The sequence below is a fragment of the Phalacrocorax carbo genome, chromosome Z, assembly GCF_963921805.1.
Source record: "Phalacrocorax carbo chromosome Z, bPhaCar2.1, whole genome shotgun sequence".
Classification (NCBI taxonomy): domain Eukaryota; kingdom Metazoa; phylum Chordata; class Aves; order Suliformes; family Phalacrocoracidae; genus Phalacrocorax; species Phalacrocorax carbo.
The window spans coordinates 57,197,301-57,210,606 of record NC_087548.1 but is presented as its reverse complement, the minus strand read 5'-3'; positions in this window follow the sequence as shown (position 1 = coordinate 57,210,606).

Genomic DNA, 13,306 nt, shown 5'->3' with positions numbered 1-13,306 from the left:
TGTGGCTTAAGTGAGCTACAAATACCCAAGTCAAAAAATTTAATTCAAAATATCCATATGCCTGTAAGCATACAAGCTCACTAGGAACTTTGGGTTTTGATGAGCAGTTTCCCAAGGTGCTCCCAGCTGGGTACTGAGATGCTGCTGCAGGGGAACTATGGTCTCCCTGGATTTCTGAGACCCAGGCGGCAGGCAGTGATCACTCCCAAGCAGATCCTGATCTAACGGGAATACTCAAATATGAGCACTAACAGGTACGTGGCAATTTAGATGGAGCTATTTACAAAAACCAAAGGTTTTCAGTTTTTAAAATGCCCAAAAGTTTACACCTGAAGGTTTTCAGCTTAAAAAATCTTATCACAGTAAGTAGTTCTGCCTTTATATCATAGGAGAAAGAAAAACATGACTGGAAAGTGGTTTTAAATCCCTGTTTAAACTGAAGTGATTTTTATACATGGCTTCCAGCTTTAGGAGAATGCCTTAAATATCAAATAGTTTGGAGCATACCTCTGTCCCTTTTCTTATTAAAGTCAGGCAACTTGTAGGCAGACAGAGACCATTTAAGTTAGGAATAACCATGACTCTGGTGATGCCTAATAAATGATTATTCAATAAGCAATTCTTTCTCACATTTCAGGAAGACAAAGATACAGACAGACTCCCAGAAAGCCTGCTTGAAATCTGTTATAGACCACCTAATCAGGATGAAGACATAGATGAAGCATTCTACAAGCAGCTGGCAGAAGTCTCCCAATCACTAGACCTTCTTCTCGTGAGGGACTTTTTAGTATACCAAAAAGCTATGCAGAAAATATTGCTATAAAGATGAAGAAAACAAAGTAAAGAGAAGGTAAGTATCCCATCACAAGATTAGCCAGTGACAGAATGAGGAACATGATTTAGCTGTCTTCCCACCGACCAGAATATACATCCACAGCAAGCTGGAAGAGGTAAATGGCTGAGGAGCAGCCAGGCTCACTGTGGCTGAGACACAGGTATGTTTTTTGCAGCTTTGGACTGAACATAACTGGAACTGAACTTTAATAGATAGTACAGTTCTGATTTGAGCTAAAATCAATGCTATTTTATTATTGACTATATAATTCTACTGACTATATCAAAATCCAAACCTCTAACCCCAGGTAACAGCCTTGTTCAAGAAAACCAGCTAGCTAAAATTGAAAACAAACAAACAGAAAGCTTTAAATGTTGTTTTTCTTCTGGCTACCATACTAAAATCAGGCCAGTAACTAGTCTTCATTTTGCTGTTGAATTACCTGGTTTCCAGGAAAAAATATCAGTTTTCTATAATGTAATATGGGACCTATAACCAGAGTCAGCTGAGCTTTGCAGAGAGGGAAGGCAAGCAGATGTGAAGCATGGATTGCTCTTCTACTATTTTTCCTTAAAGTAGGTGATGCTTAAAAATGTATTCTGCACACATCTAGTTCCTAAGAGCAGAGGCTGTGCTGAATTTCTGTGGAATCCACACGCCTTGCCATTATTACAAAAAGTACTCTAAGGCTTATAGAACTGATGTACAAGCCTTCAGGAAGATGGATTCTTCCACATTGCTTGTTGCTGGATATTTATCTGGCAGTGAAAAACTTCATCCTTAATTCAGCAAAATTCTTTGATCTGGTTATGTTTGGCATAATAAATATAGTTTTCTAAATAATTTGCTGAGTTGTGGCAAAAGGTCTAATATTTATTCTTTTCAACTGTGATGCTGACTAATACACTGAGCTGTTTTCTTCAGAGTCTTAGTAGAGGTCAACAGCTTGAGAGAGTGGTATACCTTTTATCATGTCTAAGGCAAAAAATATTTTCATCATACATTATCAAGATTTGAGATTTTTTTAGAAAGCACCATTAGCATACATTTTTTAGAAATCAGTTAATTATGTTCTTATTGACAGTTGCTGTTTGTATCTGGCTGTATGATGGTAATTATTGTTTTTTCATGCTTACATGATAGAAATAATGCTCTAAACTTTGTTAGCTTGCCTAAATAGTCAACATCCACTTAAACTAGGAAAGAAGTAGAACTATATTTATACTTTTAAGTGTAATAGAAAGGTTAGGGGAAAAAAGGCATCTTTAACAGTAAATACTTGTTACAATCATAGCTGTGAAACAGCTGTATAAACTCAACTCTGGTTCCTGGCTGCCACACTTCTGTTGAGGGAAAGATGGTTTTTATGCCCTTGCTGTCTTTCTCCACATGGAATATTAAGTGAGGAACATTTAGGAGTGTGAATTTTCTTCTTGTTATCTAACACAAAAATTTAAGCAGCTGTCGATGCTACTGGATACAGTATTTACACTCTTTGATAGAGGGTAAACAAGAGTCTATTATCAGGCTGCTAATTTTCAGCTGGGTCTTTGGAAGTTGAGTGTTCAGAAGAAGAGATATAAGCATCTGAAGTCTATTGACTACGTTTGAATAGGCTCCATGGTTCCCAGATATTTTTTGTAAATTAATCTAGGACACATACTGCAGTGTTCTTGAAATAAAAGATTTGAACAAAACTGAATCTCTGAAGTTAAGCTAAAATTCCTGAGTTGAACTGTGTAAATATTTAGAAAGTAAACTATCAACTATGAATATGTATCAAAATCATAGTATAGAAAAAAATTGTGTATCTTATTAGGATCATAAAAATTTTAACTGCAATAGATTTCATTTGGGTGTGGTGGGCCAACATTGGCTGGCCACGAGGTGCCCACCAACCCACGCTACAACTCCCTCTCCATCAACAGGACAGGGGGGAGAAAGTTTGATGAAAAACTCATGGATTAAGATAAGGACAGGGAGATGACTTAGCAACTACTGTCATGGGCAAGACAAACTCCACTTGGGGTAATTAATTTAATTTATTGTTAATTAATTGTAAGAGCGAAGGATAGTGAGAAATAAGAACGAAACCATCTTCCCCTCACCCCTCCCTTCTTCCCAGGCTCAACTTCACTCCTATGTGTTCTTCCTCATTCCCCTGAGTGGCACAAGGGGATGGGGAATGGGGGCTGTGGTCAGTCCATTATACTTTGTCCCTGCCTCTCTTTCTTCCTCACACTCTTCCCCTTTGCCAGTGTGGGGTCTTTCCCATGGGTACAGTCCTTCCCAGACTGCTCCAGCATAGGTCCTTTCCACAGGTTGCAGCCCTTCAGGAACAGACTGCTCCAGCATGGCCCCACCATGGGCTACATCTTCTTCCAGAAAACCTGCTCCTGTCTGGGACCCTTTCCAGCTGCAGCTCCTGCACAGGCTCTCATAGGGCTGCAGCTTCCTTCAGGGCATATCCACCTGCTCCGGCATGGGATTCTCCATGAGTGGCAGAGTGGATATCTGCTCTACTGTGGTCCTTCACAGTCTGCAGAGGAATATCCACTCTGGCACCTGGAGCACCTCCTCCGCTTCCTTCTTTATTGACCTTGATGTCTGCAGAGCTGTTTCCCTCACATTTTTCTCACTCTTCTCTCCCAGCTGTTGCACAACATTTCTACAGTTTCTTAAAAAATGTTATCATAGAGGCACCACCAGAGTGGCTGATGGGCCCAGCAGTGGCATGTCCATCTTGGAGCCAGTTGAAACTGGCTCTGTCTGACATGGGGCAGCTTCCCATGTCTTCTCAGAGAAGTCACCCCTGCAACTCCCCCAACACCAAAACCTTGCCCTGTAAACCCAATACAGTGGGAAAGGATAGCAGTCCACCAGAGAGCAAAGTAAAATGAAATAGTTAATACGCTAGCATCTAGAAGCAAAGGGAAAAAAAAAGTGATGCCGCAGGAAAGGTGAAGCCTGACCTAATGAATCCTAGAACATACCCAGAGACTGAGACATGCATAGTGCCAGCATGTTGGAAGAAGACATCCACTCTGAATGTAGAGTTTAAGTAGTAGGAAGGAAAAGGACTTAGAGAGACATAGAGACAGAGAGGACAGAAGTAGAGGCAGAGGCAGAGGCAAAGACAGAGACAGAGACAAACTGGAGGTGACCTGATATTTCTCAGCTGTCAAAGGAGAAAGAGATTGTAAGCTGCCAATAGACAGGTGGTCTGTAGGTCATGGGAGAAGTACGCTGAGTACTGAGATGTCTGCATTGGTGAAAAGCCATTGAGATACATTGCTTGTAAATCCAATAGGAGGATAATGCTCCGTACCCAGAAAAAAACAAGTTCACTCTCACAAACAGTTGACGTGAACCTCTATTGTAACAGTCTATGAGATGAAGAAGTTATGAAACTAGGAAAAAGTAAAATGTAATCTTAAGAGTTACCACACTTCATGAGAATGAAATGGAACATGACAGTTATTCAGTACAAGTTCCCAAGAATAAACATGAAAACGTGGGAAAAAAAGAGACTTTAAAACAGGTTTTTAAAATATTTTTATTTACTAATAATTTTCATAGTACTGTGTTCAGCTGATGTCTTTGGCCTGTTTTCCTTATTATGGAAATCCAAGTGTTTTCTTTTTTCAGCTGTTCTTCATTTTCTGCCAGAGAAAAGAACTAGGAACCTCTGAACAGAAGTGCCACAGTTTCTGACACTTTGAAACCAGATTCAGGGATGTAAGAACTCTAAAGATGAGAAACTGGTCACAGTTATGGAATATGTGGATTAGTACAGTTGTAGTCCTACCAACAGAGGGTTTCATGTATTAGCAGATGTATTTCAACACAACCCCATGAAATACGTCACCACTCTTTGTGGACTATTTAACATGCAAAAGAGAAAATGTAGATATTTCATGGTTTGACAGATATTATTTAATCTTCTCACATATTGGGTTCCCTCTGTATCACTAGGTTAGTTCTATGCTACATTTGAATGTCCCAACTTACAGAGTAGGAAACTTAGAAAATTATTTATTTCACAAAGGAAATGGTTTGTTAAGTGAAATAAAAGAGACTGAAAAAACTCTGCCTATGTAACTATTTCACAAGAATCACATGGTGCATTTTTCTAGCTCTTAAATTGAGTGTGCTATTCTGCATTTGAATCTTTTCAAAAATCCACAGAAAGTATTCTTTTTATTCATATGTAAAAAAAAAAAATACTAAGAGGACCAAATTACCCTAGAATAGCATGATTGTTAATGAAAACTAATATAAGATGATGCACAAATGAAAAAGCAGTAGTCTAGCCTTTTAATAGTTCTGCAGGCTGAATAAGTAAATAAGAAGATTCTACACGGATTCCAGAAATAATCTGGGCACTAAAGATTTCTAATAGTAAAATACTTAGTTAATTTGATTTTCACCATACTGTTCTATTTACTTTTGATAGGATTACTCTAATAAGCTGTCCTTCTTCAGGTTCTGTATGATAATGTGAGTCCTTAGCCACTGTGTTTTGGAATTTTCCTTACTATTTATGAGCTGGAAAAATGCCCTTCTATTTCTTTTGCAAACATACACACTTGAAAATAGCTTTTTTTTGAATTTTGTATTTTTGTCTCTGAAAAATTTTCTACCGCATCCTAAGGATGTTCGGCTTTGTGTCCTTTAACACTGAACTCCATCTGTGGACTACTTGGCTCTAAAATCAGATGATCCTGGTTCCTGAAAACACATCACACATAATTTCATGGAGAAACTCCATATCTGTGTTAGCACTCAGATGCACCATCTCAATCTTTACAAGAAGGAGCACTCTTAAAAAAGCATAAATTTATGCTGCTACTTAACAGTAGGTTGAGATTCAAGAAGTAAAGAAGGTTTTTATCAGCAAAATACAAATAATTACATTCATTCTACTTCAAGAGCTACTTCTGTAGGTCTTGAAAAGTTATAGTAATAAAAAAGTCACAACAGGAAGTGGTCCTTGAGCGGAACTACCTCACTCCAGTGACTTTCCAGTGTGTGAGTTAGTGAGCCTTAAGGGGATGTGATTTGCAAGGAGTGCAGGGGACAGAAGATTCACTTGTTGAATGTGAGTATGGTTCTGCAATGGTGTTGTCTGTTGTCAGCTTAAAGAGAACTTGTGTGTGACGGCTCTGTCCATGCTAAAAATAATTACGAGATTTTAAAGGAATGAGATGTTGCCTCATTTATATGATCATCACTGATATTACATTATACCTCTTTTTTCTTTATGACTGGAGTACTTTTTGCTTCTCCAAACTTTAGCTGTAATGAATTCATCAGAAACCCATGACAGTAATTATACGGTAGAACAGCAGTTACACTGATAATTTTTTTAATATTACATTTCCTTCTTTTCCAGGAGGAAAGTGAGAAATATTAAAGGCATAGTATTAATTTATATGCCATTCAGTAGCCCACTGGATACAAGAAACAGCCTTTTACAGCCCACAAAGATCTTCATCTTGCTTGTATTAGAGTAATGCAGCTGGCTCCTTTTATGCAGTGATGGATACCAATAGATATTATTTGATATCTGTTCACTACTAATAGGGTAAAATCAGAGCTAAGCAATAGTACATAAATGGAGCTGGGTTTTTTGCAGTCACCACTCAAGTGCATGAGTGTGGTTTCATAAGAACCCTCTTTCAAAAACAAGTTGCCTTTATAGATGCAGAAGGGAAAGACTCTGTAAATGGAAATATGTTGGTTTTATTCTAGTTCCTTACCAGGATGAGAACAGTTGTGATAGCTGCCAAACTGAGCTAAGTGACAATTCGCAGCTGTAATTTAAAACAGGAACTGAAACCTTTAGTTATATAGTCTTAATGATGTTTCACATCTGAATTTTTAGATTATTTTCTAAAAAAGAGATTAATTTTTAGTAGTTGATTAAAAAAATTCAAGGTTTGTTTGCTTATTTACTGCTAGATATAGGTTTTGCTGTAGATTTGACTGCCTCTTGAAAGCAGTGAAACAACTTCATGTATTTATTTCAGTAATTATAGACTAGCATATTCCAATTCTAAGTTTAAATGTTCTTGAGTTAAATGCTTACTAGGCAATTAATGTTTCTCTCATCATTTGCCTAGAAACTGAAGTTCATTTTAAAACGCTGTTGCCAACAACTAAGAAATGTCACATACTCTATTGCATGTTCAGAATAAAAGCCATAACACGACCTGTTACTGCACCTTTATAAAGTTTGACATCAGAAGGTAACTAGGAATAATTCCTTTGATTTTGTATGGAGAGTAACAGCTTATTTGTCAACACATATTGCTAATGATGCTGCTGTTTTATAAAAACTTAGTTTTTACCCCTTTTTATTCCCTCATGGTTTAAGGTATTTTGAGTGCCAATTCCTTCTCTCTTGAAGCAAGTTAGATAATATTTTCTGTTCATAGGAGTGGTTGTATGGTTGGAAAATATTAAGATTTAATGACCCTAAGTAGTGCCCACTCTGGAAGACTGCCACAGGGTTCTGAGAGCATATACCATGTGAGGCTGATGCATGGCTGGGTACTATGAATCTCAGCACATTGAGTCACCAATCTAAGAAAGCTGCCTTACTCAGATGCCATTCAGCCTTCATAAACATTAATTTGGTATGCTGTAATGCCCCCATAACACCTTCAGTAGGAATACTAAATAAAACCAATGCTACTATATTTGCCTTCAGTCACTATAATCTACTATATCCACCTTCTAGTTGACTGTCTTGATCAAATCTTTATGATACATTGTTTTTATAGTTATAAATTAGTAAAGTAGATGGTAACTCTTACATGCAGTATGATGTAATAACTGATGTTACAGAATATTCAATTTTAGTAAATGGTTTTATTTAGTATTTTATTTATTATACCTTTAGTTAGCCATGCATTTAGTTAACATTCCTTCTTTTTTTGGAAAATGTCAATTTTTCCAATCAGTAGTTATTTTGCCTCTGCTTTCAAAATGCCCGTTTCGAGGCATGTGATCTTCTGCTTAAGTGTGTGGGCATTGGAATGAATGTTCACACATAGGTTTCACCTTAGTCTTTCAGTGGTTTTGTATGTTCCTATTTTTAATTGTAACTTGTGCACAACTTACTTTTTAGTGGATAAGAAAAAAACAAAGGAAGCCAGTGGTTGTAATGTTCCATCAAGCACACCTTGCAATTATGCTTAAATGATCTGAGATGCTTAGGAATTTATTGTATTCCGTACTTGTCTGGAGGGCACCAGTTCATCCTCCTAGTCTTTCTGTTGCTCAGCTCAGGCTCAGCAGGTAAAAATAATCCAATTTATATATTAGCGAAAACGCTTCTAGCTTTTAAGAAACATCATATGTCTGAGGTGAAGTTGCAAAGTCCAGGATATTCCCTACGGTTTCAGAAGTTTTATCTCAGGCTCCTTTTTACCACTTGGCATTCACTGTAAGGCAGGAATAAAAGACAAATTCTGTCTTCCCCTGTTGACTTTAGCCACATGCTTCCCAAAACCTCAGTATAATGTCAATGGGATGCCAGTAGCCTGAAAGATCAGTTCTCCTCTCCTAGCATGGAAGCACTAAAGTTTGTCTGCAGCCAGCTACCCAAGTCCCCTGCATGTTATCTTTATGCCACTCAGGAACTTTTTACACCACAAACACTGCCCAGCAGTCACACCTTCTTTGATTTTCCTCTTTTATACTCTGTAGAAACATGAAGAAACTCCATATAATGGGAAAACAGTCTCATAGCATTTTTAACAGGACTATGCATAGGCACTGTTGTTCATTTAACTGGCTTTCAAGTTTGTTGTTTTAATACTTCTGCTGTATGAAGGCAATGCACTTCTGTGACTTGTTATTGAGGAATGAAATCTTCCACTAAAAAGTCAGTAGAAAAAAATCTTGATGATATTAAAGAAGAAAAAAAAGCAAACCTTATTTGTTTTATTTCCCTCTTTTCTCTCTGAAAAAGAGCCCAGACAATGCTGTTAAATGAATAGTGAATCTTACTTCAGATCAAAGTGTTCTTGTCAGTTTGTTTAGCTTCCATTCACCTTTAGTTTTCACTACATTTAAATGGTTGTAGTAGCGGGTACCCAAATTGGAAGTTCTGGTTGTTACCAGTATGGTAAAGGACAGTAAGACTCAAACCAAACATACCTGCTCCAAGGACTTAAGGGCATGGATCCTACAAACTTTTACACTTTCATATAACTGTACTTGCAGCGCTAGTCCAGTGGAAATAAGTAACGCTACCTTTAGCAGTAAAAGTCCAGAAATGTCAGAGCTTTTGAAGAATGGAATCCCAGTTTCACACTATAATTATTTTTCTTTATGATCTGATACCACTTAGCAATTTAGATAGTCTAGTTTTAGGCTGTTAGGTATCTTTATGTATTTCAGCAATCTCTTTCTTCCACTCAATCTTGCACTATTTGGCCTGCAAGTAATCTAGACTTTTCACTGAGGAAAACAACTACTGCTGTAACTATGTAATTTATGTTATCTGAGTTCTGCGGAGGAAAGTGAAGTCAGGAATAATTAGATATACAGAGATAGGGTTAATTAAAAATATAGAGAATTGACTACTAGAAAATGGGCATTTCAGGAAAGACTTATATTTGGTATTTGCCATTCAAAGAAAATTACTTTTTACTTAGAGTACAAAGAAAATTTTGTGATAAGGAAACAGGACAGCATGAGACTATAGATTGTGGCAACAGCATCCGCTGAAATGAGGGGACATTAGAAATAGATGGACATTTCTGACTGAATGAATCATTAAGAAAAATGCAATTTAGTTAGTGGTAAACATATATTCTGTGTAAGTTTGAATTAATTGGTAGTTTTTGCTGAATTTCAGGCACAGGTAACTCTTACGCAGAAGGCCTCCACCACACTAAGTGATGTAAGCAGAGGAGGTAGAGGGTAAAGAAATCTCATTCTCAATTTTAGTTCCTTTGTTCAAACAAAGGAGTCGTCTGGAGATTTGACATGCTTATTGCATGGCAACATCTACATAGGTACCAATACTTTGTACACTATAAGGTTACTTTTGTTGATCCTCAGGCTACTGGGAATAATGTGTTCAATTATATACTGTGTTGAGTTTTGGGCCCTTCAATACAAGAAGTGCACTGAGTTGCTGGAGCGTGTCCAGAGAAGGGCAATGAATCTGGTGAAGGGTCTGGAGAGCAGGTCTTATGAGGAGTGGCTGAGGGAGCTGGGGTTGTTTAGCCTGGAGAGGAGGAGGTTGAGGGGAGACCTTATCGCCCTCTACAACTACCTGAAAGGAGGTGGTAGTGAAGTGGGTGTTGGTCTCTTCTCCCAAGTTACTAGTGATAGAACAAGAGGAAATGGCCTCATGTTGCACCAAGGGAGGCTTACATTGGATTATTAGGAAAAATTCTACTACTAAGACTACTACAACACCAGGCTAAGCTTCACCTAATGGTGAAAAAGATGAGGCCACAAAGTTTTAGGACATGTTTAAGGGTTACTTATGCTCTTCAGTCACTCAGGAAAAACTATTCATCAATAATTTGGATGTTCTTAAAGTATATCTGTAACACACACTGAGGTGTACTATAGAGACCTGAGCAGACTGAGTGTGGAAGGCATTCACTTTGTGGTACTCTCTGTGAATAATATCTGTCAAGATTATATACCTTATCCTACTGGAATGAACTTTTTCATTTTCTGAATAAACGTAATGTACATTGTTTAAATTAATAGACATAAAGTATTTTGTCCCAGGGAGTTAATTAGCAATAGTTTTCTATATAAGTTACACTGTATCTTAATTTGCAAGTGTTGACAAGACTTTAAATACAATGGTGGTGGGAATACCAATTTATATGCTGCATTTGAAGGCATGAATAGAAGATGATGTCATGTGATGTCTGCAAATAAACTATTTTTAACTTTAAAGCAGTAAGGAGTCTCAGCTACATGGAGTGAAATGGGAAATCAATTTTAGCATCTAGTCTTAAAATTCTTTCATGCATCCCAAATTTAACATAATTGTAACCACATGATTGTAAAAGAAAACTTCTTTTGTAGTCCTTTTATAGGCATATCTATAACTTAGGAATATTATTTTAGGATGATATTTTATTTAGTGTAACAGAACTAAAATTTCTTGGTATGCCGAATTTTACGTGACAAGTGGAAACAAGCTAGGAATATAGTGACTCATCTGGACACATATTTCCTAAAATTTTCTTGTTCTCCTTTAGTTTTCTTAAAAAGTTGTTGAACTTGTCTAACTCAGCCCCACAGCTTGTCTAATTCAGCCCTAGGAAAGGTATTTTTTTAATTTGGCTTGTGTGTTTTGTTTTGGTTTGGTTTGGTTTGGTTTGGTTTGGTTTGGTTTGGTTTTGTTTTGTTTTGTTTTTAAACAAACATAATTTTAAAATATTTTAGATTTTTAGCTTTCTTCTTTCAGGAACTATGGAAAGGTCAGTATCTGATATTCTGTATGTTTCTAGGGTAAAATCGAAATTATGCATGTCATTTAAAAAAAAAACCAACAAACCAAAAGGTGGTGTGGGAAAAGCAATTGGGAAGTAAAACAGAAGACAGATTTCTTTAAATGACTGGAAATCCTTAATATACAATCTTTTGACCAAGACTTTTAAAATCACATTTGGAAATGCAGTTAAATATTACTTTAAGCAAAGCTTCTGGAGAGAGAACATCCTACTGCTTTTTTGTATGTGCCCATCACAGTCTTAAAATCCTTCATGTCACAGTAGTTAGGAGTGGAAAACTTCAAGTGATTTTTGTTTTACAACTAGGACATTTTGAAGGGACCTAATTTTGGAACCAAAACAGGAGGTGTGAGGAGCAGAGTTTGAAGCCTCAGTCTGAGGCTGAGAGACACTATCAATACACATTGTCAAAAGGCAAGAAGGAAAGGCATAATGTTAAAAAGGACCAATGCTTTTGAAATTAGTTAAAAAAAATTCCAATGCATTTTCAAACTGCAATTTGCTTTACTGTAGTGTAGATGCTTCCCACCACCAACCTGAAAGAAAATTCAATCTGTGAAAGACACAATTCTGGTCAGGTGCTGGGACCCTGCCATTGTCTGCTCCAGTGTACTCTGGAGGTTGTTGGTATGTTAAGAGAGAGATGCATAAAATTAATATAAGCTGAGAAAGCAGATGGCTGCTGCTTTTAGGAAAAATTTTAGAAACTTATCCTTAAAATGTTACACCAGAGAACTCTGTCATGTACATGTGTCTGGTGATGGCTAATGAATAATAATATAGCTGATGAGAAAATCATGGGATCATGCTTGCTGTCATTTTTTACCTCCTGTGTCAACAAAGCAATTACAAGGTCTTCATTCAGCTTCTTGTGTACATAACAGCTTTGAAACCTATTCTTTAAAAGGTAATGTGCTAAACCAAAAGATAAGTTTTGAAAAGCATTTTGAGACAACAAATAGAGTATTTTGAACATGAAAGGTATAATGAAGAAAATAATTTCCACTGGGGTCTGTAAATTCTTTGAACAAAAAAGGGAAAACAGGTTTTTGCATCTGTTCAGAAGATTAAAGTTTCTCAGGAAAAAAAAGAGTTTTTTCCATTAACAACTCCACTGAGATACTCCTTCTAGAGAGATAACCAGTTCCTAAATGCTGTCTGGTAAGCTGTTATACATTGCTTCAGAAAAAAAATATAATATGATACATAGAAACTTTACTCCAAGCCACCATAATAATGATGCTGATCTGTCACCTCATTTTATGACCTGCTTCTGGATTAAACCTTGAATTGGTTTATCTCACATGAAATCCTCAGTCTTGCATGTGTTTTCATTAAATCTATTTTAAATTTGTCAGAGTGTCCCAGGCATACACAATTTTCGTTAAGGTTTTCATGGTTATTTGTAGAGTTAGTGAGATGTTATGAAAAACCACAACTCTCAAAAAGATTGAATGATATTATTACTCAATCATGGCTGTTTGGTATCATTAATCCATCCTACCCACTACAGTACCCAATTGTACTGTGGGCTGAAGAGATCTGGGAAAGGGATAAACAAAGGAAGATTCAAGTAGGGCATGAGAGTGAGTCCAGTATGTTGAAAACAAGCCACTGGACAAGACGTGCAGGTATGTGGTCTCAGTGAATTTGCGTTGCCTTTCAAAAAAGCTTCATACAAGCTACTGCAGATATTTATGCTAGGAAGGTACTAGGCATAAAGTTATTACGTTATTTTACTGCATGATAACTTACTTTGCAAAAAGTTTTCCATGTAGACTAGCCCCCATTGAGAAAGATTCTCTTATAGGTATTCCTCAAATGGGACATGACCCAAGATGACAGGATTACCTTGAGGAAGTGAAAGATGGATATTTTCTTCATTCTATGCATAATTGTTTAAAAGCTACTTTTAATGGTTTGTGCTCTTGTTTGAAATGTGTGTGCCTACTGCTATCTCTCTCTATGT